At 48.3% G+C, this 27,417-nt stretch overlaps 1 protein-coding gene across 4 annotated transcripts in view; it reads right to left on the reverse strand.

Annotated features, from left to right (window-relative positions):
- The window catches only part of LOC126524455 (monocarboxylate transporter 9-like), a 93,735-nt gene that overhangs the window by 22,651 nt on the left and 43,667 nt on the right, over nt 1–27,417 (reverse strand). The window contains exons 2-3 of one of the 4 annotated variants that reach the window (XM_055067323.2): nt 2,370–2,505; nt 2,236–2,307 (exon numbers count right to left, since the gene is read on the reverse strand). The exons of 2 other annotated variants lie outside the window; for them this stretch is intronic. The gene's annotated coding sequence lies outside the window, so the exon portion shown is untranslated. Of the gene's footprint in view, nt 1–2,235; nt 2,308–2,369; nt 2,506–24,169; nt 24,189–27,417 lie in introns of those variants that run through there. One more of the 4 variants, XM_055067046.2, reaches the window with a different exon arrangement.

Consider the following 27,417-nt stretch of genomic DNA (forward strand, 5'->3'; position numbering starts at 1 on the left):
GTGACGTTTAACAATATAATTAAATACAAACCAAAGACAGCGCTAAAGGTCAATTTCAGGCTACAAAGAACGCGTACAAGGCAGATAAGTTTGCTTCGCGAATATCGATTTTTTTTTATTATATTCATTTAGTAAACGCGGTAGTTTGCTGTGAAGCATTTGCTGACCGTATCGAGAGCTACAATACGGAACATGCCATAGTTCTGTTGTTCTTGTGTTATATGGTACTTCCTTTGGGTGCAGATGTACCAACTCCAGGAAGAGATAATTATGACGGTCATAATTTAGGCGATATTCACGCTACAATTTTACTCATATGTGTCGTGTGCTCCAATTATTCTAATTTTTTTAAAAGAGCGGCGCAGTGGAATGCAGAACTGGTACATTCTAAAATACTATTCTCTAAACATTTTTTTTCATTACTGATAACCGTGAGAGGTTCGAGTGTGTAATAATCCCCCAGGCCAACTGACAGTAGTTTATAAACGAAGCATACGGGGCATTATAGATAAACAATTTTACATACTTCGCAATTAAGTAGCAGTTTCAGTTCAGTATTCCGGTATTGCACCTAACTTTTCCAATATCGCATTGACATGCTCATCCCACTGCACTGATACTGAAAAATCCATAAGAAGTACCCTAATAGACCTAACTAGCTCTATCTTTGAGCAGAGAAAAACAAGGTTACCTATTACAGAAACATGCTCACCTATAGTACGGAAAATCGCAGCGCTTTGTTATATTTATCTTTGTTCCTTATTAGCTGTCCACTTGCTTAATCCCTCTAAAACGGCATTAATTTTATGAAAAAGATCAGCATGTTATGAAGACGAAACAAATATGCTGGTGTCGTCCGCATATATTATAAATTTATCTTCTGAAGATATATAGACTATGTCATTTATGTATAAATTAAAGACCAAAGGCCAGAGAATGCTATACCGCGGTACACCTGAGATTATTTTCTTTCTGTCGGATACTGTTTTATTTATCAATACAAAACAACGTCTTTCTGAAAGATGACTTTTCTGTAGCATCAGGGGAAGCGCACGGATGCCACAGTGACTTAATTTGTCAAATAAAGCTTTATGATTTATGTAATCAAATGCTCGCGTAAAATCAACAAAGATTTTCAAGAACAAATAGTTTTTCCTCAAATTTCTCTTATACATGTTGTTTCTGGTCGAGAATATCCGTACTGACATTTCCTTATCACGAACTTGTTACAGAAAGGACATAGTCAATTATAGATTATTCTCCCGAGACCTTTAGAAAACACAGACAATATCGGAACGGGCCTTCTCATATACAGCCACAACACGCACCAATTGCGTTTTGGGTGGAAAAATCCCCGTTGAAATACGTAAGTTCAATACATACGTCAGCACTGGAGCAATTTTATTAATTACGTATTTCACCGGCCTCACTTGCGGCCCACCAGCATCGCACCTACGTCTGTTTCTAAGGCCCAACAAAACAGTAAAAACTTCATGCTCCCCTGTTGCCTCCAAAGAAGAACGAGTTTACATTACCAGCACCTAAAGTTGTGCAGGATACGCGTGGCCCACCGTCAAAATCTCGGTACACAATATAGCCGTTAAACACGCGAAACCACTGATAGTTCCCCCATGAGGTAATATTTCAGTCGCCGGTTCCATTCCATCGCTCTGTCCCATAAGTGAATTCAGATTGTTCCGTAACACCGCTGTTCATGGGAAGAAAATATATGAAAGTACGAGTACATTTTCTTCAATTCTTAAGTTCTTCATGTCAAGCATTTCGAAACCGCTTAAACGCAATTAGGTCTACTTCTATACGCGCACGTCACTTTTGGCTTTGAACAGCCTTTCACCCAACAACAAGTGTTTTTCAAAGCACTTGACAGCAAAACATGTCCTAAAAAACAAACGACGATTAGAGCAGTCAGCATCATCAGTGAAAGATTGTTTAAGTAACGGGGCGAATTTGCCTTTTTATTACATCACCTGACAGAAAATTCAGACGCTGTGATGAAAAAAAAAATAAACGAATAGGAAAAGCAGCGGACTAGAACCCATAACCCTCAAGCGTCGGTAGTAACAGCAGTTTGCTCCATGACCCACCTCAGCGAAACTAGGGGCTCATGGTGAAGTCGTAACAAGTATTTTTTACCGCACGGGTAGCTTTAAACATAACTGAAGACTTGTGCATTAAAAAACTAGAATGAACACGGTTTCATCACCGTTGACTTACTGCTCTCCTACAAAGATCTTCGATGTCGCTGTGTTGTCTTTCTGTCGTTTCTTGTTAGTTTTTTTCGGCTGCCTAGAAGAGTTGTAGATTAATTTTCTAAGTGTAGAGGTTGCAGGAGGGTCACATTGAAATACCTTCATTATTTTCTAAGCCCAGTGCCATGCTTGATATTATCTTCGTTTTGCAGAGGTTTCTGGTATTCACTTTGGTCAGGAATGACAAACGTTAGCGTCGGCGATGTGCGCATAACCTCAGGCCTCCGCAATGCAACTGTAATCAGATCAGAAAAAAAAACATACAATGGTTGTGGAAAACGCGAAAGATAGTTGTGGATGTAAGCGGATAGGTTAACTATATTCGGACTGCAGATATTTAGTGGATACGCCAGTAACACTTTCAAAGTGTACAGCTGATGTGAACAATGCTATTTCCTGAGGACGCTGCAAAATATCGGCATATTTTGGTAGGTGAAATGACAGGTTGACGACAACGACGGCACACCGACGATGATGCGACGACGATGGAAACATGACCAAACGCAACATCACGACGACGTAATAACGACCGCGTGACGACAACGGCATCGCAAATATTGCGCGCATGCTGTTTCTTTTTCGCTTCTTTAACTCCACAGTGGCCAGATTCTTCTCCGTCTGTCACTTTAAAATCAAGCGCATCGTCGGAGTCGGTCTAAGCGAAGCCGTGGTGAGCAGGCAAGGCGACACGGCCCATCTCGACAACAGACGCTCCGTGGACTGTGGAAACAAAGACGCTACGCAACCTGCAGTCCATGTGGCGTAGACATGGATTGCCTCGATAGTACCAAGGAGATTATACACTTACCCCCGTATTCATAAATGCATCTTGAAGCCCTTGCTTGACTTGATTTAAATTATTTCTGTGGTGAACGCTCCAAAGGAAACGCAATGAGCATCTTGAGCACGTTCATGCCAGGCGTCATATAAATCAAGGTAAGCATGGGTTTCAAGTTGGCGTACTTTTACGAATACGGAGGTCAGACTTCTGGAGCGGAGGATGGTCTCCAAAAGTGAGACCGTTCACCGCCATGTTGCTAGAGGCGAAAACCAGAGTCATGGAGGAAGGAAAGCGTAGGACAGGCCCCGGCCAGTACGAACGTGGAGAAAGTGTGGCGGAAGTCACGTGCTGTTTTTTTCACAAAGGAGCGCTGGGACTGGCATGCCAAACGTTAACGTTGTCATGGCAACCGCACTCCTGAAGCTCTCGCTGCTCCTCTCGGCCTCTAAAAAGTGACATAAGATTTTTCGGCCCGTGTCTTTGTACCAGCACATTCTGTTCGCGAGACAAACTTACTTTGGAGCACGGTGTGTAAGCTTCAAAGTTTCGTTTAGGGTCTATGAGTGTGAGTGTCAAAAAGCAACAGAAACGCTCAAGTAATTACGGCGTGGTTCTTCGTCGTCTTCAACGTGCCACAGGAAAGCACAGGAGCGCGTCTGCTTCACTGAACTGTTACAGAAGTTTCGTAGGCTCTGTTCTGACGTGAGCCGGCAGCACACACTTCCGGTGGCTCGTAGAAATGCAAGTTCAAAGCTAGCGCCGATCTGCTCCGGCGAGCTGATTGGAGGCGCAAAGGCAGATGGCACACCAACATGGCTGCACGCCCGACTTCCAATACGAGACGTCAGGGCCTCTCCTGCTTTGTTTCCTTCCTCCACGGTCAGAGTAATCGTAGCCGCTTTAGGACCTCGTTGAGGGCGTTGGTCACGCTTATTGATTGTACGCATTCGCAACAGTGTTTGACTGATTGTGGCATGCTCTTCGACGGCATTACAACATCTTAGTACGTCATGGCTGCCATGCAATCACGTACAGTAGACGCCCCTGGTTTAATCTTCCGGCTGTAACATAAGCTGTCGTTGTTTGTTCACGACCGGACGTTGTGGTTAGGTTTGCTTTAGTTTGCAGCGGTTAGGAAGGTGCCGGCACGTAAACGGATAGAATTTACGTCTGAAGCAGCCACTGGCACGTCACTGCAAGTGATAATATTTAGCGCGGCGAGATCGGGTTCTGACGTGTGGTGCGCATTTTCAACGACATTCTATACTTCGTTTGTACGTATAGCGCAACGCCTGTGTTCGTAATAAGGAAACGGCTGAGACGCCTGCACAAGAAAGACAAGCACTCGACTTATGACAAAAAAGAGAAGGGTTGGATGTGCAGTGCTCATCCTGGCATAATTATCTGGGAAAACAGGTGAATTGAATATAAAGTCCAGCCCTGCTCTTCCCTTGAGTACGTGTTTGCTTGCCTCAAAGACTTCCTGTGTATTCACAAATACGTACCAACTTCGCCAGCAAAAGATGATATTGTATTATAGCCTAAACACAAGAGTGGTTGTGCTCAACTCCAATTGCAAGGTTGCAGAGTGTTGTATAATGTTTGGGACACACCGCATCACTCAGGAATGTAATTGAACGCATTGTGATAAGCGGTACGTAACGCTGCTTTCGAGACTTGTATTATTTAAGAATCAATTAACACAGAACCGAAGTTCCCAACTGAGCTTATGGTAAACCAATATACATTTAAAAAAGGTCAAGTGTGGCCGAAAATCGTTTCTCCTGTTCCTACGTTTCTGCATGCATTGGTAACTAATATATATGTTTACGCTGCCTGGATGCTTCCAAATGGGCCAGTACAATGCGTATATTACATAAACAAATATTTTCGATGCCATGAATGAGGGGCATCAGTTTCTTTAGGTGTAGATACATTGCAAGAGTCTCCAATGGCGCGAGGTTTTCTCTTAGGACCTGCCGAGAGCAGATTAAAAAATGCCACAGTTTCGCCCGGTAGACGAAGCATCGATGGCGATAGCAAATTAGTAGACAGCTAGACGAAGTAAGGATGGTAGTTTCATCGGCTGTATAAACTTGTAAATATAGGCACACTAAGTAAGTTAAGCAGCATGGTGACACGCCCGCATAAGCGAGCATGAACACATCTCACTCGATGACCGCGGAAAGTCGCTGTAAAAACTCTGCACTGTTGAAACGCGGCAGCAGCAGCGAGCGAATTAACCGCCGTGTAGCCCCTTACATCATCGTGAAGTATCGTGTGAGAACACAGCGCAGCGCGGACGCTGTAGCCGTCGCAGATGGCTTTCAAGATACAGCGGCCCGGCCGGGTGCCTACGGCTGCCCAGAGTAGAACGCCTCCGCCCCCCCCCCTCCCTCCTCACCCTCCCGTCGAAGACTTGCGCGCGAAGGAAGGCGGCGCGCTTCCTCCCCGCTTCCGCCGTTGCGTGGGCGAGATTCATCCGCGATCGCCGACTCACCATTGCATGCTTTCGCTTGCGCATACAGCGCGCGGCGATGATTTTATCGCCCTTGGACTTCATGCGGAACCTCACGGCGCGCCGACGGCAGGAATGCTCCTGGAGTGTCTATATATTTACTATCGCAATAAAGAGAAACTTGAGGACGCTTAAGCTGCGCCTTTAACAGCTAGTGGATCGCGATAGCATTCGAAGATCCCTGACGGCTTATCACGCTTCCCGGCAACTGCGGCTTATGTAACCATAATGCTTACCGAGAAACGCTGGCGCCGATAGCTATGCACGAAGTCGAGCTTTCTCGCAGAAACGCGGCGTCCTGCGTGGGCCATTCCCGAAGATTGTGCGGAGCCGTACCAGAAAATTAAATCATGTCAGGTTCCCGAGATATTGTTTCACACTTTTAATATTTCAGTCTGCGAAGATTTACCATAATGCCAGGTGTTGTTGGTGTTTTGTTTCGTGACATTTATAAGTGGGCTGTCCTGAAAATTCCGAGGAATAACTTTATCAAGAATGTAAGACAAGGTATGAGCCACTTTAGTGATAGAATGTTGTGGCAATATGACCCGCATATATCGCATGTAATATAGCAAGGGGAGGCATACACATATACATAAATATGTACGGTAATTTCGCTCAAGGGACGCCAATGCCGGATTTTCTGCGACAGGGGGCCCTTAACGATATCGCGTTAATACGACATACAGTTACTCCACAGCCGTGTAATAATAGCACTCAGGAAAGATACATCAAGCCAATAAATGAGGACAGTGGCCGCGCCGTAAAGGGAAACGTTGTTGGTGGAAAGTGCATTCACAAACGGTGGCTCTAGAATGTTTCTCGCCAAGCAGCGGGTAATCAGTAGTGAATATTACGCAGTCACATCGCACGGGAGACCGCTCGTAATGTAACACTGCGAAGAAGTGTGATTGGCGAAGCGTTCCGCCGTTTGCTTTTCTCGAAACCTGGGATAATAGCTGGATGCAGAATTTTTTTTTTCCAGAACAACACACGATCATGAGCTGATATACATCTTAAAGACGTGTGAAGAAGAAGACGCGCCTCGCGGCACAGACACATCGCCAACGCGCGGCTCGGCTCCGCTCGCGCTGTTGATTACTGTCGCCTTTTTTGGACAGTGCTTCGGGCTGTCTCGCCGTTCCCGGTCGCTGCGCTTTTGCCTTAGGAGCCGCCAATAAACCTCTTCTCAATTGGTGGAGGTGCTGGGACTCAAACCCCGTCGCTTGTAACCCTGGAGCTGCGATCAAGAACGCTATCGCCCGCCATGACCGACAGCTCATCCCAAACGGCGCCGACGCCGCAGTCCGTCACTTGCACCGGCGTTGCACGACAACGCGACCCCAAGATCTTCAGCGGTGCAGACGACGAAGATGTAGAAGACTGGCTGGCGTCATATGAACGGGTGAGCGCGCACAACAAGTGGGATGATCCAGCGAAGTTAACCCACGTCATCTTTTATCTGGCTGGTGTTGCGCAACTCTGGTTTCACAACCACGAAAGTGACTTACCCACATGGTCAATCTTCAAGACAACCTTTACAGAAGTGTTCGGCCGACCCACTGTTCGCAAACTGCGCGCTGAACAACGCTTGCGCGCCCGAGCACAGCAGACGGCAGAAACATTCACGAGCTACATTGAAGACGTCGTGGACCTGTGTAAACGAGTCAACGCGGCAATGCCCGAAGCTGAGCGAATTCACCATATACTGAAGGGCATCGATGACGGCGCTTTCCAGATGCTTCTAGCCAGGAATCCGCGCACTGTGTCCGAAGTCGTCAGCCTATGCCAAAGTTATGATGAGTTACGCAAGCAACGCGCTTCGACTCGGCGTGCTCTGGGCAGCGACGACTTGGTGGCAAGCCTTGACAGCATGTACGACCCATGCTCATTACTTCAACGGGTCAAGGACTTCGTGCGTGAGGAAGTTGCCCGCCAACTTTCTTTAGTCCCCTTCACTCAGGAGCCCACCTCCAGTCTTCCAAACACGCTCCGCACTCTCATCTCCGAAGAGGTCGCTCAAGTTGTCCCTTCCGCACACCATCAGCCGCCTGCAGCCACGAATCTCAACTCTGCTCTGGCAGTGCAGCCTGTCGCGACTCCTCGCACCTATGCGCAGCCAGTCCTGCCTGTGGCTGCGCCTCTTACGTACGCGCAGGCAGTACGCAGGCCTCCGCCTGCGTCTTTCGCGACCCATTCCCAACCGGTGCCACCGGAAGCCCATGCTGCATCTTGGACCGCACCGAGAGCTAATCCTTGGAGGACGCCTGATAATCGTCCCATCTGCTATTCTTGCTGTACTCCTGGACACGTCGCCCGATATTGCCGACGTCGGCCTCAAGCCTTCGGCGACGCCTCTCGGCCCTTCCAGTACGGCAGCCAGCCCTTTCGCCAATACGCCACTCCTTCCCACCAACCGTATGCTCGTGCTGACCTTCCAGAATTTCCTTCGCGTCGCTCGCCATCCCCTCGCCGACGCTCGCTCTCCCCAATGCGTCGGCGACCCGCACCACCTGACCAGGAAAACTGAACGTCGCAGTTCACGAGGCAAGAACTGCGCCCCATTCGAACTGTCCAAGTCCTCGCGCCTGTCCTGCTAACGTGGTCGAAATTAGTGTAGAAGGTGTTCCTGCATTCGCTCTTGTGGATACCGGCGCAGCCGTTTCTGTGATAGCCGCCAAACTGTGCCGTTCGCTGCGCAAGGTGACCACGCCGCTTTCTGGACTGTCGCTTCGTACGGCAAGCGCTCAGCACGTCACTCCGCACGCAGCCTGTACTGTACGTGTGCTTATTCACGGCATTGTTTACATAGTCGAGTGCATTGTTCTTCCCACCTGCTCGCATGACGTCATCCTCGGATGGGACTTCTTATCCCGTCATAAAGCCGTGATCGACTGCGCACGCGCCGAAGTTGAATTTTTTCCTTGTGACGCACCCTCGCACGAAGATTGTGACCGCCCTTCTAAACTTACCGTGCGCGAGGACACAGATATTCCACCTGGCTCCTTCGCTCTCGTACCCGTCTCTTGCGATGCCATCACTGATGCAACGGTCCTCTTCACACCTTCCGACGTCTTCATGAGCCGTAAATCTCTCCGACTACCCTTCGCAACACTTGACATGGCTGGCGGCTGTAGCAATATATACTTCTGCAATCCCCTCTGTGCGCCGATTACATTGCTCGTTGGTGAATGCCTTGGCATCGTGGAACTCCTCGACTCTTCGTCTTTGGTTGACGTCCCCGGAGACTCTTTTGATGTCGACTCCGGCCAGTCGTCTTCGATTTCCGCGCTTGAAGAGACGTCCAAGGATGCATTCTCGAGTGCCATCGCCGATACCCTCACACCTGCCGAACGCGCCGACCTTCTTGATCTCCTGCACCACTTTAGAAGTTCATTCGACGTTTCACAACCTCACCTGGGCCGCACGTCGGAAGTGCAGCACTACATTGACACCGGTTCACATCAGCCGTTACGTCAACGACCCTACCGCGTCTCGGCCGAAGAGCGTCGTGTCATTACCACCCAAGTCGAAGATATGCTGCGCCGTGACATTATTCAACCTTCGCACAGTCCCTGGGCGTCGCCTGTCGTTCTCGTTCGCAAGAAGGACGGGTCTATTCGCTTTTGCGTCGACTACCGTCGGCTAAATAAGGTAACGCGCAAAGACGTCTATCCTTTGCCGCGCATCGACGACGCCCTCGACAGTCTTCAGGGAGCAGAATTCTTCTCGTCCCTTGACTTGCGTTCGGGGTACTGGCAGGTACCGATGGCTGCAGCCGATCGCCAGAAAACCGCATTCATTACGCCTGACGGCTTATATGAATTTAACGTAATGCCGTTCGGGCTTTGTAACGCCCCTGCCACCTTTGAACGACTCATGGACAACACGCTGCGTGGCCTCAAGTGGTCCATATGTCTGTGTTACCTCGACGATGTCGTGGTTTTCTCGCCTGATTTTCCGACTCACCTGCTCCGCCTCAGACTTGTTTTGACCTGTCTAACGAACGCTGGCCTCCAACTCAACCTCAAGAAGTGCCGCTTCGCCGCGCGAGAGCTCACCATTTTAGGCCACGTTGTGTCCAAGCGCGGCGTTCTACCCGATCCTGCAAAACTTCGAGCAGTCGCTGAGTTTCCGAAGCCTCAGACCATCAAAGAACTTCGGAGCTTTGTGGGCCTATGCTCATATTTCCGGCGCTTTGTTCGGAATTTCGCATCGATCATGGCGCCATTGACTCAGCTTCTGCGCGGTGACACCACCCTCTCCTCCTGGTCCCCTGCATGTGACTCCGCCTTCGCTACGCTGCGTCGTCTTCTCACCTCCCCACCTATTCTGCGCCATTTCGACCCGTCGGCTGCAACTGAGGTACACACAGATGCCAGCGGGGTCGGTCTCGGCGCCGTCCTCGCCCAACGAAAGCCAGGCTACCCCGAATACGTAGTCGCCTATGCGAGTCGCACGCTGACGAAGCCTGAGGCCAATTACAGCGTGACCGAAAAAGAGTGCTTGGCCTTAGTATGGGCACTTGGCAAGTTCCGACCATACCTGTACGGGCGCCCATTCGACTTGGTCACAGATCACCACGCGCTTTGTTGGCTTGCCAACTTGAAAGATCCCACTGGCCGCCTAGCCCGTTGGGCATTACGCATCCAGGAGTACGATATTCGCGTCGTATACCGCAGTGGGCGAACACACTCCGACGCCGACGCTCTGTCTCGTTCACCTTTACCTCCAGACTCGGCCTGCGGAACAACTTCCGCACACTCCATCTCATCTCTCGACATGGACTCCTTTGCCACCGCACAACGTCGTGACCCGTGGATCGCTTCTCTTTTCGACTATCTTTCTGGATCATCGACCATGCCTGTATCCCGAACCCTCCGACGCCAAGCAGTTCATTTTGCCATTCGTGACCAGCTGCTCCACCGACGCAATTACTCTCCTGAAGGCCGTCGGTGGCTTCTGGTGATTCCCCGCAGCTTAAGGTCACAAATATGTGCCGCTTTCCACAACGATCCACAGTGTGGCCACGCCGGAGTCTTCAAGACGTACGAACGAATTCGCCACCGCTACTACTGGCGCGGCATGTACAATTTTGTACAAAAGTTTGTTCGGTGCTGTCTTGACTGTCAACGCCGCTAATCGCCGCCTTTACGCCCGTCTGGTGCCTTGCAGCCGCTCCCGTGCCCTGCCACACCCTTCGATCGCGTCGGCATCGACCTATACGGCCCGCTTCCTATGACGCCAGACGGCAATCGGTGGATCGTAGTTGCTGTCGACCACTTGACACGCTACGCCGAAACTGCTGCTTTACCAAGTGCTACGGCACGGGATGTAGCCTTTTTTGTTCTACATCGCTTCGTGCTTCGACACGGCGCACCTCGAGAACTCCTCAGTGATCGAGGTCGCGCCTTCCTCTCCGAAGTCGTCAAAAGTTTGCTCTCGGAATGCCGCATTATTCATCGGACAAGCACGGCATACCACCCCCAGACTAACGGACTCACAGAGCGATTTAACCGCACACTTGGTGACATGCTGTCGATGTACGTGGCATCTGATCATGGTAACTGGGACCGCATCCTTCCATTCATCACGTTCGCGTACAACACCGCGATCCAGGCCACTACGGGATTTTCACCTTTCTTCCTCCTGTATGGCCGCCAGCCTACGCATACCATCGACACGCTCCTTCCATACCGTTCTGACGCCTCCGAGTGTCTACCTGTGTCCGACATCGCCCGACAGGCCGAAGAATGCCGCCAGCTAGCGCGCTCCTTTACGGCCGAGCAACAGCAGCGCCAGAAAGAAAACCGCACCGACACGCTTCCGAACACCACCTACGCTCCAGGTGTTCTTGTGTGGTTGTCTGTGCCTTTCCAGACTCCGGGGCTTTCCTCGAAACTCGTCCCAAAATTCGAAGGGCCTTACCGAGTCTTGGAGCAAACATCTCCGGTGAATTTTCTAGTTGAGCCACTGTCACCACCTGAAGACTTGCGCCGGCGTGGACGTGACATTGTCCACGTCTCGCGTCTGAAGCCCTACCACGACCCTCTGCCTCCTGATTCTTAAGGCGCCAGGATGGCTCTTTTTGTCCGGGGGGGAGATTGTGAAGAAGAAGACGCGCCTCGCGGCACAGACACATCGCCAACGCGCGGCTCGGCTCCGCTCGCGCTGTTGATTACTGTCGCCTTTTTTGGACAGTGCTTCGGGCTGTCTCGCCGTTCCCGGTCGCTGCGCTTTTGCCTTAGGAGCCGCCAATAAACCTCTTCTCAGACGTTTCATCTCAATTCTGCTCGCGTAACTACAAATGCAACCGCATCCCGCGCGTATTCCTCGGCCGCCTGTGCTCGGGACGCGTCCTCTGTTGCCTATGGCCGTCGCGACTTCAGTGGTTCCCTTAGGCGGCTGCCGGGATTGCCACTCCAGAAGTTTTATATAACCGCCCTGGATAGTACCGCCCCTCTCTCGCTCTCTGTCTTTCTATAGAGTGCTGGCATGGACGCCATTGTGGTGGACACACCGTATAGCCGGTCCTTGTGGGTAACTGGACGCGGCTGGAATTATTCATAATGTGCTCAAAAATCGCAATATTTTGCCCAATGCACACAAGAGTTGCGGAATAGTTTGAGCGAAGTATGACGCTGCGTTCACTTGACTTTTTTCTGGCCGTGTACTTTTTTTTCATTTCTATTTTTTTTTATTATTTTTTTTATTTCCACTCAAGCAAACTGCCCTTTGCCGGCATATACGGAAGACGCAGTCTTGAATATGCAAAATTTATTATTTTGCTGCATTGTATGAGCCCATAAAAATTGAGTGGAATGAACTATAGATGCGACCTAATTGAACCTGTCTACGAAACACAATCGTAACAGTCGTCGTGAATAAATAAGAAAATGAGTGCATTTTTGCTGCAAGTGGAATGAGAATTTCATGAACTTAGCGTCAGAAAAGTTACTTTCAACAACGTACAAAACTGAGTCAGTTGGTGCATGTTTAGTTAAAGTAAATAAACGAAACAAGGAAACAGCAGTAAACGCAGCAACGAGCCAGCCATTAACCAGCAGTTTACTGATTTTAGAGTTAGTTTTCTCTTCCCTTTTTAATCGATTGCTTTCTTCAGCAGCGTCTAATAATTACATACAAGTTTATTCACTATGGCATTTCTCTCTGGCAGCTTGCTGTTTTCTTGGATATAAAGGTGCTATGACTTAACCATACGCTTGAGGACTTTCGTTCGGCCAATTAGCATACTCTGACTATTTTAGAAATGCGTGCCACTTTCAAAGCTCATTTCGAATGCACATCCTCGCTGGGCGGAATGCAAGACATTAAAGAGTGCACCTTCGTGCGCGGCTAAACGAACCCAAGTGTTGAAAATTTAGTCCAGAAGTGGAAGTAAGGCGTTGAGGCGCAAGATGGCGCAATCGATCGATTGGTACGTTCATTCGTTTATTCTACATATTCCTATTTTTGCCTACACTGCCGCAACTTCCGTTTCGAGTGTTCAAACGAAAGTCGATGAACCGCCTCACTAAGTTCCTCTCGAAGCTTTTACGCACATCAAGGAAGGCGTAGCGCGGCGCGGAAGACCAAAAGCTTGTAGATATCAACACGCACGTGTTGTATACAGACAACGGGTTTGCCCTATGGTAAGTATTGCCTCCGGAACTCTCGTCAGCTGCACCAAGGCAAAAGGGTTAAGAAGTGCGTGGCTCAAAGGCCTCAAGCAGATGCTTGTCGAGTCGTCTTCCGTGTGTTTCCGACTTATTTACAGCTCTGTCCGTAACAGTCCGGTCCTCGGATCAGCAAGCGTACGATTATATCGGCGTGTGCTTGTCTAGGGAACGCCAGGCGCTAGTGAGTAGTGCTGCTTGACGGTCTAGATTTGGAGTCGTAATGTCGGCGACCGAACGTCACGGAACGCAGGCTGTACGAATGACACGAATCTCTGCTCCTTTAGAGGCACACCGCTTCTAAATCGAATGTAATCATTGCGTGGGTAACGCAAACTACTGCAGTTCGGAGCTTTGAATTCGGGGCTATGTGCCAACGCCTCGGGGCATATGTTCTTTTTTTTTTTTTTGCTGCGGAATTCTTGTTTTTACCTTGTACGAACATGCATCAAAGTACTGATCGTGCATACGCTTGGGAGCTTCGTGTGTATGTCTTATTTTCATGCATGTTTATTTTCATTTTCTTACTTCCTTTAGTGAGCGTGCATGCGGTGAAACTGTAATTACGTTTCTTTCTTTTTCTTTTTAATCTCAAACTTTAACCTCGTACATCATCTCGCGCGTCACCGCAATTTCGTGTTGAAGTGAGTAGAAATAGCCGGAAGCGCCTGCCATCAATATTTCCAGCTGGCGCCTAAGGTAATAAATCTAACCATCTCTATAGTTTCAATGCGGAAGCGTTGCAATCGCTTAGTCCGCGAAAGCTACGCGTAAAAGAGCCTTTCGCCACGAGTGGCAACTTGGCGTTATAATTTAGTGTTCCTTTGTGCTTTCGCGTTCTCTGTAAGATTGAGGAATTCTTCCGGAAGGGCCGAGCGAAGTAACGAAGGAACGGGAAAATGGGCAAATCGAAGGTTGCACACGATTATGGGCAGCGCAAAACCACCGCGAATGAGCGAATAAATTCCACCAGGACGAGCCCTGCAAGGAGGACTCTGTGTAACGCCGAATGTTTCATCGATGGTACGATCGATTTTGCGCCAGAAAACTTTCATTTAGGCGTGATAAAATTAACGTCTGTTCCTGAACTATGGCCAAAAATGGCCCTCTACATTACGGTGGTATCCTTAAATAAGCGACATCTACAATATGTTAAGAGTTTGCTGACACAAAATCTAAATCTTTTCTTGCAAAATTGAAGATAAAAAGGGCAATAAAAGAAAATTAAGGGTATCGTCCACGAGAAAATGAAAGCTGCAAGAAAAAAAGCTGGCAGGACTCCTAAGCTTCGCCTTTAAGAGTGGAACGCAATAGCATTCAAAGATTCCTGACTGCGTCTCACGCTTCCCGGGAACTGGAGCGTACGTAACCGTAATGTTTACCGGGAAGCGCTGGCCGCGAACGCTATGCACGAAGGCGAGCTTTGTGGTAGAAACACGGCCGCTTGCGTGGGCCGCGATGCGATGGAGGCGAGCGCCAGCTGGAGGTATTGCAAGGAACCGGGCGCGCCGCTCCGTGGCCCCCGAGGACGCCTGCGCGCTGGCGCACGCGAATGGCGGACGCCGCGGCGGGTTTGCGAATGGTAGACAAGCTGGAAAAGCAGATACTTTGAGTTTTCGCATAACAGAATTATGTTTTCTCGTATAGTACAATTACAATCCGAGAGCTCTCATGTCTCTTGGTTGCGTGTAAGTCATTGTTTACGATTCTTTCTAAGTATTTTAGCTTGGTAAATTCAATTAGTTCAGTAAGTTCCTTGCATCACATGGAGGGTCTGGCTATGGGTGGTTAGAAAATATTTTCAGCGAAACGGCGTCCGACGCCGATACCAGATTTTTTGAGACACGGGCTCCTTAACGTTGTCGCGTTAAAAGAGACGTACCTTTGAGAAGCTGACCTTGTTTATGGGGCGTTTTTGTGGGACAAACTATGCTCGCTGACTGCACAGAACGGGTTGCCGGAGCGTGCAGCATCGTTTTTGATGCACTCGAAAGGCATTTTAGATGTAGGTAGTTAGGCAAGCCGATTAGTAATTGTTTAATTGCTATACTATATTCTTACTCAAATAGCCTTACATTGTTTTTTGACAAATATATATCCTCTATGGCTGGAAATAAAGAGGAAGGAGTTTAAGTTTTCCGGCCGTGAATATGAGTTTCACTCTATCATATTAAATTAAATTTCATTGATTGCATCGCCTTGCATTTATGTCAAGTGTTGAAAAAACAAAACGAAATTCGTAGCACCGATGTCACCACATTGCGGAACCTTCAACGCAGCAGCTGCATGCCGTTGCATTATTCCGGGGGGAACAATGCAACAGACGTGCCATTCAGTCATAATTCGCAGTCATGTTCAATGAATGTGTGATGTTCAGTGGCGCAAGGGCCAGGCATGGCCAATGCTAGAACTGATAGTGATAGTGATGTTCAACAGCCAAATTCGCTGTCGATCTGCTCAGGCGCCCTCCAGGAAAATTTTTTTTTTAATGCCGTACACGTATCGCCAAGGACACATATTTACGTGCAAAAGAAACACTTACCAAACATGCATTCGCGCAACCTTGTGCTCGTGGCGCTTATCTGCCCGAAGTGCGGCACAAAAAGTCCTAATTAGGCACAGCACAGAGGAGCAGACGACACCTATAGACGACACCACGAGAATACGAAGCACTTGTCCGCCTGTTTCGAAAGCTCAGGTAGAAAGAAAAAAAAAGGGTAGGAAATCAGCGCTAGCACGTGTTGAGCAGTTTGACGATACTTGACCGACAACGTATGTCCACCAAGCACGCTGCTTGTTTGATGACCCTACCCTTCGTGAAAGCGCGTACCGCGGCGGAAGGAGCGCAGCGATCGGCTGCAGATAGAAAACGTCGAACTCGCCAGACTGAAGAGCGCAAAGCAAGACGCACGGCCCCGGTCGCCGCCGGGAAATCAGTGAAGTGCGTGATAGCGCAGACAGTGTGCGGCAAGTACCACGCACGCAGCATTGCATTTTTTTTCGCACAGTCAGAAGCACACAGAAAAATAGCTCTCGGCGGATACACGGCAGCGGTTGCCAGGTGTCCAGGTTGCGCTGCTGAGCTCGACGTCGCAGGTTGAATCCCGGCCGCGGCGGACGCGTTCCGATGGAGCGGAACGCAAGGCCGCTCGTGTAACGTGCTTGGGGTCCTCGCGCGAGAACCCCCAGGTGGTCAAAATTACTGTGAAGTCCTGCACTACGGCGTGCCTCATAAACACGTCGTGGTGTTCACATGCAAAGCCCCGCATTTTAATTTTTAAAGGACCTGTAACCGCCCGATTCATAAATACGGCGCAGGAACGCACGATAAAAGAAAGGAACATAAATGGTCCTCGGATACAAAGCTTACAGAAAAAAAATTTTAATTTTTGAAGCACGGAAATAAAAAAAGGCTTCACTTTAAGTATATAAGCTGATCGCGACGCGTTGTATTACATGTAGAAAAGAAAGAAACTACCCCAAAGCCAGAAGGTTCCGTTTGCGCTTTGGCTGTGTTGCACATGTCACGGCTACAGTGAAATTTATGCTTTATACGTATAGGCACCAGGCACGTATCCAGAATTTTTCTTTTTCTTAGGGGGGGGGGGGGGGTGGAGACAAAGCCAAGGTAACTTTTCTATGGAAATGAGGGGGCGGGGTTTCATTACTAGTACAAATGGGAATAACGCCCGCCATTCGCCATCAAGACGCGTAAACCCACAAAAGTGAAATGAAATAAGGTGTATTTTACAGGTAAGCCTGTGGGATACACCTCTCCTTTACTTGGCAAACAAGGAACCACGTTAAACGGACTCGTGCAGGAAAGAAGTGCAGGAAGAAAACTGCTGAGAACAAGTAAACCAGCGAAAGTATAAAATAAAGATTACTGTACTAGAATAGCGACCTTAAAAAACAGCAGCTGGCAATCAAGGCACATGGGCTGCGCGGGGTCGTGCTACTCCGCCAGCCAATAACAGAAGCAAACAAAATCGTCATCGTTCGGCCTTTTCAAAATGGCGTCGTACTTGATACCCCCGAAGCGTCTGCTGTTCTTCGAGAGTCTTTTCATCGATCGGCTGAAGCAATGAGGTGTGCAACAGACATGGACAAATTGTATGGAGTCTGAGAATTTCACTCTTCAAAAGTCTGCGGTACAGTCCATTTCCCTGCTGAACCCATTTTGCTATGAAACTTCGCAACCATTTTTCAATTGAAGTGGAACTTGAAAATAAATATTTGCAGCGAAAGAAGCATTTCATTTCGGTTCCATAAAGAATTAGGCTTTCATCGTTTCACTATCTTAGGCGAGGGAAAATGTATAGAATTACGCGCTAATAATTTTCTTTCCGTGGTCACAGCCTTATTTGGGTAACAGCAAAAGTTTGAAGTAGAAATTGTTTGCAACCTCGTGGGGGGGTGGGGGGGGGGATAACAGTGGCTGGCGGTTATGACGCCGGGCGCGGGGCTTCACTGCTGACTTAAGTTTTAAGTTGTACACTACAGTAGTAGCGTTTCTTGAAGTAGCTCTGGCGGAATTATAAAGAAATGTATATTTGCGGAACAATCACAGTTCTTCTGGATTCCTCGTTTACTGCTATACCACGTTAAGTGCCAAAACATATTCGTATTGTTATTTGGGAAGTTACGTAACGATGCGTGGCCGCCAGTCGCGTACAACCCCGTAGAGTGCAGGACGCTGCGGTTCTAGGTGCACTGCGCCCACCGCGGATGGTTAGAAAAACACATAAGCACAGCAGAGAAGTGGCTACGTCAGATGGCTCGTCTGATAAATGTAGAAGCGTCATTCAATACACACGGAATAGCTCTCCACTTCCGGCGGCGTTTTTTCTACTTTCTTTTTAAATAAAAAGACGTTGATCCATAGATATTTTCATAAAGAACGAATAATTTCGTTAATTTTCGCTCTTTCTTTCAGTTAAGCTATTGCCTTGGCTCGCTCCCTTAGTAGATCGGTTGACTTCTCAACTTCTTGGGACTCTTCTTTTCAGCTACCAATTTTACACGAAAAGTGCTGTACAATTAGGAAAAGACCAGACGAGGTAACGGGTGACAGTCATATCGCTTATGGGTTTAATGGATATGGCAGGGTTTGATGATGGACGCTGTTTCGCATTATTTCATTTTCCAGCTTACCCGAAATTGGGCCCACCCCACCGGAGTGGAGGACAATTACATGTGTTCTGAATTACGCTTCTATAGTTATTATTAGAGCCGCCTAACGTAGCCACTTCTCTGCTGTGCTCATGTAGTTGTGTTTCTCACCTTCCATGGTGGGCGCAGTACGTCTAGAATAGCAGCTTCTTGCGCCATATGCGGTTGTACGCGACTGGCGGCCAAGCATCGTTACGTAACTTGCTAAGTAGCAATACGAGTCGGTTGTGGCACTTGTTAGAACAGAAAACGAGGGATCCGGAAGAACTGTGATTGTTTTCTGTATAATTCTTCCAGAGCTAATTCAAAAAACGCTACTATATTCGGATACAACTTAAGTCTGCAATGAAGCCCCGCCCACGCCCTCATAGCCGCCAGCCACTGTTCCTCCGCGAGGCCGCAAGTAATTCGTACTTCAAACATATTGTGTTACCCAAATAAGGCGGTAACTACAAAAATAAAATTATTATCGCGTAATTTTATACCTTTTTCTTCTCCAATTATGGTGGAATGGCGAATGCCTAATTCTTTATTGAACTGAAATAACATGCTTGCTTCGCTACAACTATTTGTTGTGAAGTTTAACTTCAGTTGGCAGTGAAGTATCATGAGTAAAACGTGTGTAGCAGTGAAATGAACTGCACCGCAGACTTTTAAAGACTCCACACATTTTGTCCATGTCTGTGGCACACCTCATTGGTTCCGCCAATGAAAAGACTCTTCAAGAACAGCAGACGTTCCGGAGGTATCAAGTATGACGCCATTGTGAAAATACCGCATGACAACGATTTTGTTTGCTTCTGTAATTGGCTGGCGCAGTAGCCTAACTCCGCCCAGTCCGTGTGCCTTCGTTGCCAACTGCTGTTTTTTTTTTTTGAATTTTTATTCTACTAAAGTTATCTTTATTTTTCACTTTCGCTTCTTTACTGGTTCTTGGCAGTGTTCTTTCTGCACTCCTTTCCTGCGCGAGTCCATTTGACGTGGTTCTTTGTTTGCCAAGTAAAGGAGAGGTGTATCGCAGAGGCGTACCTGTAGCGTACACTTTAGTTCATCTCTCTTTTGTGGGTTTACGCGGATTTATGGCGAATGGCGGGCGTTATTCACATTCATACTAGTAAAGGTACCCCCCCCCTCATTTGCATAGAAAAATTACCTTGGCCTGCCCCCCCCCCCCCCCCCCCCCGAAAAAAATCCTGGGTACGTGCCTGCGTCACTCAAAGAAATAACGAAGGAAAAGGAAAAGTTAAACACAATTGGCGTTTTCTCCCGCCACAACTAATTCCACGAGCAGTACAGACTAGCTGACCACGAACCGAATCTCTTTCCTTGTCCCTGGATCAGTCTAAACGAAGAAGGCTGAACTAACGAAGCAACAACGATGCGCGTGACCGTTGAATAGACGGTGCCAACTGAATGTATCTTGAGTTAATCGCGTGGGCGAATCGACGAGGAAACTGGCCTTCACATCCCAGCAGATGCCAATAACTGCCGCGATCCAAAATAAGTGAAAAAGGCAGCAATGTGTTTTACCGCCGAATAGCTGGCAAATCTCAACGTTGATTTGGCGGTGCTTTAGGAATCTCTGTGAGTAGTGGTGGCGTACGCGGGCCGAGGGAAAGGGTCGCTGCTTAATTCTATTTATGGGGGGGAGGCCCGGGACCCTCCTCCCTGGGTACGTGCCCGATAGGTGCATTGATTCTGCCAAACACACATACACACTCACGAGCGCGCGCGTAGCTTTAATCGCAATAAAAAGCTTACGCCTCCTGACTACGAAAATTCACGGAAGGAAGACAAGCATGATGATCTCGCCCTACTTACTACGCACACACACAGGTGTCTCGCTACACTTTCGCATTTTGTCTATCTACTGCATGGCAGCAGGAATGCGTTTCTGTATATCACTGTCAAACCACTCCTCGAAACTCTCGCTGATCATTTCTCGAGTTCGGCGATTAGCTCTATTAGTCTCCTTTGTTCCACCATCGTGCCGCGTATCGCGTATCTAAACGCGAAACCTGACGGGTAGTGAAGTCTTGAAGTGCCTTGCAACATACAGGCCTCACGAGCATGTCAGTTTCAACGAGAGCAAGTATGAGGAGTACACATGTGGACTACGAAGAGCACATAGTCAATGAGCCACGGGGCATACACCTTCCCTCTTCCTCACGGCAGGATAGCAAAGCTGGCTTATCATTCTGGTTACTTTGCCTACCTTTCCCTTCCTTTCGTCTCCCTCTCTCTCTACCTCTGTAGAAGCAAGAGCACTTGTCAACGAGATACGGGTGGCGGGCAAACGTTGGGGAAGCCAAGGTGTGAAACGTCAAAAAGCCAATATTATCGCTAGGTGGCCTAAACCATTACAGCCCTATTCACACCTGTTTTTATGCAGACGCGGAGAGACCGCGTGGTCTGAAAGGACCATCATCACCAAAATACACGAGATAAAGTTCGACGAAGGCAAGTACAGCTAAACATAAACATTTACTCGCGTTAACCTATGGACAGTTCTACATGTCACTCTTTCAATCCCTACATAAGAATCCTTTGCACGTTTTTATTTGGGTACCCCTATGCCGCAGGTCAAAATTCTGCATGAAAATAAGTACCGGCAAAAAAAAAGGAAAGAAAGATAACAGAGAAGTTTAGTAAAAGTACTCACGCCCTCGGACAGCTCCCGGAAGCCATTGAATTGCCCTTTGTTCACTAATCCGCCCACGCGCAGCAAGTGTTTAGCCGGTCCCTCAGGCGTGGCGCAGGAGTTGTGTCACTCGCCTAAGTTGACATTAGTAGCAGCAGCGTCACCAGAGATGGGTTCGAGGCACCTACAATAATGCTCTTAGCGTGCACCGGTCGCCGACTGCGCCACCTCGGCTGTGCGAACTGGTGGCGGAAATCGCGGACAAAACACGTGCTGCTTTCTTTTTTTCGTCGGTTTTCATTAATGACTCGAAATTTCGTAATTCTTCGTCCACGCTCGCCGGAAACGCCGAAGCTGAACCAAGCGTACGCAGCGCCAGCTTTCCGTTTGGTCCCGCAAGCTGGTCGCGATAATTCTCCGTTGGGCGTGTATCCGATGGCGTGAAGAAACCAACGGCAATGTAACGTTCTCGGCCCGACGCATACCGTCTATCCGTTTCGATGTCGCTGCGTGGACTTGTTTTCTGTGTCGGCGGACTTTTATTCTTTTTTTCTCTCTTCATGACATTCCCCGAGCCGCCTCGAAACAGGCCACGCATCGACTCTGTGTTTTCGCCCTCCAGCACGCGTGCTTCGTCGTCGGGTAGATGGTTTTGCGCGGCGACGTCCAATGGTTTGCCCTGGTTACAAGCGTTACGACAATCACCGACGTACGCGCGCTGCTTGCGATCTCCCATTAGCAGTAACCTCACGTTTCGTTCTAGCCAGAAAGTCTTGCTGTCAACCTCCTGTTTTGATGTACAGCGATGTGCCTGCGAATGGCGTGAGCGAAAGCGCGCGAACTTTAACGTGCACTCCGTATCCACAGTTTTTTAACTAACGTGGTGTGAGGCTCTGGACGAAGAAGCCAGGAATTACGCCGCGTAATTGCGGCATCAGCGCTGCCCTCTCGGTGTCCTTAAAAGCCACGACGGCGCGCTGAATTGTCCTCGCTTTTTTTTTTTCTTTTTCTTCTCACGCGCGCCTGATTTCCATTCTGTCGCAACATATTACGCTGCCTCTCGGAGGCCATTGACTGCACGGTCTCTTTGAAGCGGCCGCTGCCCGGCGGCAACGTAAAGGAAAAAAGGCTGTGGCAATCTTGATAGGGGCCTGCAGCTGGGCACTCGAAAGCGGCACGGAACGACGCCAGTGAGGACAGAAGAACGCACGACAGAGGCACGCGATGGCAGGGCAATCCTTGAGGGGTGCGCGAAAGAGCAGCTCCCAACGTGAAAAGCGTTAGTCATGGCGGTCGCACGGAACAGCAGCGCAACTAGATGTAGATGAAGATCATTGTGATATACTGGCACGCACCCCATCTGGGAGATTGGCCAAGTCTAACCACTGCTCCCTGAGGACATCCTGTTTCTTTTCCTGTTGTGCATTTATTTCGCACGAGCTGGGCAAGCTGTGTGCGCTTGCAGTGATGAGGAGATTGTTCGTTAGAGCTGGCACCGTATAACTTATCTCTTACTGCGGGAAAGTGGCGTAGCATAGATAATACATCTGCGTTAGCGCTGAAAACCAGCATTTGTCAATTCGTCTATAGCTGCGCGCGTGCGCTTGATGGTGAGATGTAGGGAATTTTCGCAGCTTAATTTGCGTGCTAGGGATAATACAGTGACGCACACGTTACATATTAGGTTCCGGGCTACGGCGAATGGTTCCACATCCGCACGACGAACGTGTGAAATTGAGCGGGATCATAATTTTAGACTACACGCAGTGCGCAAGTGCACTTGAGATCGCATTCTGTTAAGGGGGGAGGGGGTACGCATGATTTATACAAGCTAAGTAACTTGTTTCGAAGCCGTACTGCTTCACACTAGGGATGGCGTTTGTATCTGTCTGACCACTCACTCATGGTAGACGCGAGATCCGCAATAGATTAATAAGAACACATTCTGATGACCGCATCCTGTACGGCTGACATGACGGTTGCCTAGAACTCTGTAGCCTTTTTGTTTGTTTGTTTGTTTGTTTGTTTGTTTGTTTGTTTGTTTGTTTGTTTGTTTAGATGTACAGTCATGGGAAGGTGGGCTACGTCTAGCTTATGCATAGGTTGTAGTCTTGTGCAGTAAAGAAAGGACAGCCTAACGTCAAGGTAATATCTGAATTCAACACGCAAACAGTAGCAGAGAAAATGTGGCTGGAGGGTTCGCGTGACGTTTCTCGAGCTGTAGCATACTGACTGAAACAATTAATCTCCCCTGAATTCTTTATTCAGTAGCATCGCGATTCATGGCTCTGTGAAAAGAAATGAGAAGAAATGAACAGAAAAGTTAAACTTAAAATTAATTAAATTATGGGGTTTTACGTGCCAAAACAACTTTCTGATTATGAGGCACGCCGTAGTTGAGGACTCCGGAAATTTCGACCACCTGGGGTTCTTTAACGTGCACCTAAATCTAAGTACACGGGTGTTTTCGCATTTCGCCCCCATCGATATGCGGCCGCCGTGGCCGGGATTCGATCCCGCGACCGCGTGCTCAGCAGCCTAACACCATAGCCACTGAGCAACCACGGCGGGTGAAAAGTTGTACATGACGTTATTTTTCAGCGCCCTTGTGATCATCAGCTCCTTCCAACATAACCGCGTTTGACAGCAAGAACAATGGGTTACAGGGCCTTCTAGCGGCCTGCTAACTCACACTATTGAACAACAACGCCCACAATGCCCCATCGTTAGAGACGTTCGTTCATTGGTTCCTGTCATGGCGATCTTTTGCAACGATCCGGTTCACTGACACGGCACCACAAAACACTGCGGGTTGAATCTGATACAAAAAAGCATGACCTAACCAAAGTATCAGCAATCGTAATCTTTCCATACGTTCTATATTGTCATTTAGTTTGTAAGACCGCGCAGGTTAAGGCGTTCGCGCCCTTTACACGGACCTCTAAGTAACGGAATGGTATGTTTGGTAGAGTTGACATAGACCATATATGCAAAGCCAGCCTGAAGTTATCCGACAATAACGCAAGCATTGAGTGGGAAATATTGTCGTCAGTACTTGCACTAGGAAGCCATCAGTGCGTAGGTGACTTCAAGCACTACTTAGGTACTTACGAAAGCCGTATATCGTAGTCAGCGTTTTCTTCACGCTCGAGGAACCGCCCTTCTTAGGCCAACGGCAGCTTAGTTGTTGGCCAAGCAGGATGTTGCAGCTTCGATTGCCGAGCAAGGCTGGAAATATCGAAGCTGCAGCGCGCAAAACCGCTTACAAATCACTGTTTGTAGAGGCGTTGGTGGTAGACTCGACAGGGGTTTTAAGGTCGAAGGCGGAAGCCGGCTGGGCTGAAGAGGTAAGCCAGTTCGGCTGCTTCAACCTTCAGTTGGAGCTTCACGGAGCTCTATAGTAGGTGGCGTAAAAATTTTAGCACTCGCATTCGGCGACATCTGGGCAGTGCGTCGTGTGTGCCCACTGGACACGCCGGCAGTTGTTGGAGCACTAATCGCAGCAATGGAATCTTTGCGAGCCTCTGAGAAACTGTAGATAACCGCAACACACGCACATTTCAATGACGCATCAGCGCCGGGTTGTGGCAAGCGGCGACGCCATGGATAATGCACACGCGGTTCGTTCTAACGCGCGTCAGGCTTACTTCCTGTCTATAGTTCGCACGGCAATGCAGAGGCTCAGTGCTGACAGCTATCTGAGAAGGAAATAATGGAGATAGTATGCGCTGCAGGGGAGCAAGGCTGAACGGCGTTTATAATTCTTCTTTTGCTTCCGGAAAAGGTGCTGGGACCACGGAATCATCGCCAAGCGCAAACCGGAGTTTCGAAAGATTTATTAGATTTCTCAGCGGTACATTTCTGCATATTGATTGCTATACAACTTTTGTTCTTGTTTTTTATACGTAAGTTCAATCATTTGTCCATTCGCCTATTCATTGTATTCATTTATTCGTAGATATCAAGTTAGAGTATGCGTAAATTGTACTTCTTTGATAACCTACACGTTCTTGCTCCATATGTAAGAGCGCCATATGCTCTGGAACTGGCTAAGGACCGCGCAAAGAGTGATCAAACATAAAATGATAGGCGTTACGTTAAAGACAGGAAGAGAGCGGTGTGGATCAGAGAGCAAACGTGTATAGCCGATATTCTTGTTGGCATTAGGAGAAAAAAGGGAGCTGAGCAGGCCATGTAATGCCTAGGGCAGATAACCGGTAGGACATCATAGAGTTACAAAATGGGTGCCAAGGGGAAAGCAGCGCAGTCGAAGATGGCACAAAACTAGACAGGGTGATGAAATTATGAAATTTGCAAGCGCAAGCTGGAATGAGTTAGCGCAAGACAGAGTAATCGCTGCAAGAGGCCTTCGGGGCTCCTGCAGTGGACATAAACAGTCGATGATGATCGTCACAATGAAATTGTACTTGCTTACAATTGCTGTATCCGTATAGCAAGTGCACCTACAGGTGTTTCATTTTTTCGTACTTCCAGTGGCTATTCCACTGTTTTCTTTGTTTGTTTTCTTTGCAGGAATGGCTATGCGCACACCGTACCAAATGTCTTGTTGCGCCCACTACACTGCTCATTGATTCAAGCGCGCTGACGCTGAACACTCACCATTGTAGGCGTGTGCGTTTTCTCGTTTGTTCATTTTTTTTCATGTCAGTAGTGTATATTGATTCGGCGTTGAAGTGTGGAAAAGTCGACGATGAGAACTGTCAGAATTAACAGTATCAATCAAATAAAAGCAGAAGCAGAGAAAACAGGACTCGAGCAGTGGAAGAGGGTTTTCTAGACAGGAAAAAGCAGGCATGCAAGTCATGGCGATATTTGTTGACCGCACCAAGTGAGTGACATGCAATAATGACGGTTCGGCCCTTCGTGGGCTCGTGCTTTGCAACGATATACTTATTTTCTTATTTTATCTAATTTTTGTATCAGACGGCGCGTCGCGTCGCCAATCCCATCAATAAAGCCGCTGTATGAGTCATGTTTGAGCCAATTACGAAGTGCAAAACGAATGGACAATGAAATGGAACATTTTAGACAATACGGCCTCCGCCTACCTTCCGTTGTGGTTGTAGCAACCGCTGTTTCTTTGGACACCTCATCCCGGTGCCCCATTGTTGTTTGGTCAAAGTAAGAACAATCTAAGCGTGAATTGAAAGCATTCTTTCTCATCTTTTGTTTGAGACAATTATGTACATCCTAGCTTCGAGTGCCACATCGCGAGCTAAAGAAAAGACAATGATGTCGAACGCTAACACACGTACACATTCAAGAGAAACCCATTACGATTTTCTTTTTCTAATGACCTTCACAAATCTCTTGAAGAATATGCTACTCAGTTTTTCCCCATTACAGCGACACTCAATCAATATCCAATCAAACCTCATTCAACCGAGATCACGCATGCGCGTATGCGCGTGCTAGCGATCACGGGCTATTGATAGCTCAACACTCGCTAGCACGTGATCTGTCACTCGCCGCTTTTAAGATGAATCTAACAAAACGTTAACATGGCACACGTTTCTTCGGCTACCAAGCTGTGACAAGACTCTTGTTGCGTCGTGCAACACAAACAGCTTGTTTCGAGAATGAGCTGGCACATTTTGCATGCGATGGCTTTTCCTATACCAGAGAGCTCCACCCGCTTTTGTTGTGTCTGGGTGTTTAGGTTCCTCATGAAAACAACTCTAAACAAGCACCCTTTGTTCGAAGCATCGCAGCGTGTTCTACCTCGCGATTTGTCCGGTTACTTTTTTTGTTCTTCCCCTCCGCTCACAAGGACACCGCGCCCAAAGAACGGCCGACTGCTCCATTACACCAGCGGAAATGTTATCTGCGAGGGCCACTACGCAGTGGGCATTCGTTCGGCACGTTTAATGTTAACATTCACCGCGAGAGGGTGTGGCTTCAGGGCTGAGTGCACTTTGCTTTACGCTGCTGGCATTACTCGCAAACTATGCGACGCCGTACTGCGTCTCGCCATTAGCATTTCTAGCAGGTCGCCTACGCGGGCACTGCGACAGTGCAGGCATCCGCAAACTCAAATATGCAAAGGCCGGGAATTGTTTTCTTTTTCGTCTTTCCCATTGTTAGCCCTTTAGGTTTTACCGGGGGCGGGCCATAAAATTAAAAAAAAACAGGAAATTCATGAATTTCAGCTCAACTGATTTATGATGCGGTTGCGGCATCAATGCAAGTTGCTCAAAACCTGCCTTGGTTGCTAGGTAGCTATCGTGTTGGGTTGCTAAGCACCAGGGCGCGGGACCGAATGGTGACAGCGGCGGTCGCATATAGAAGGGGCGAAATGCGAAAACTCCCGGGTACTTAGATGTAGGTTCACCTTAAAG

This window comes from Dermacentor andersoni, chromosome 3 (assembly GCF_023375885.2).
Source record: "Dermacentor andersoni chromosome 3, qqDerAnde1_hic_scaffold, whole genome shotgun sequence".
NCBI lineage: Eukaryota > Metazoa > Arthropoda > Arachnida > Ixodida > Ixodidae > Dermacentor > Dermacentor andersoni.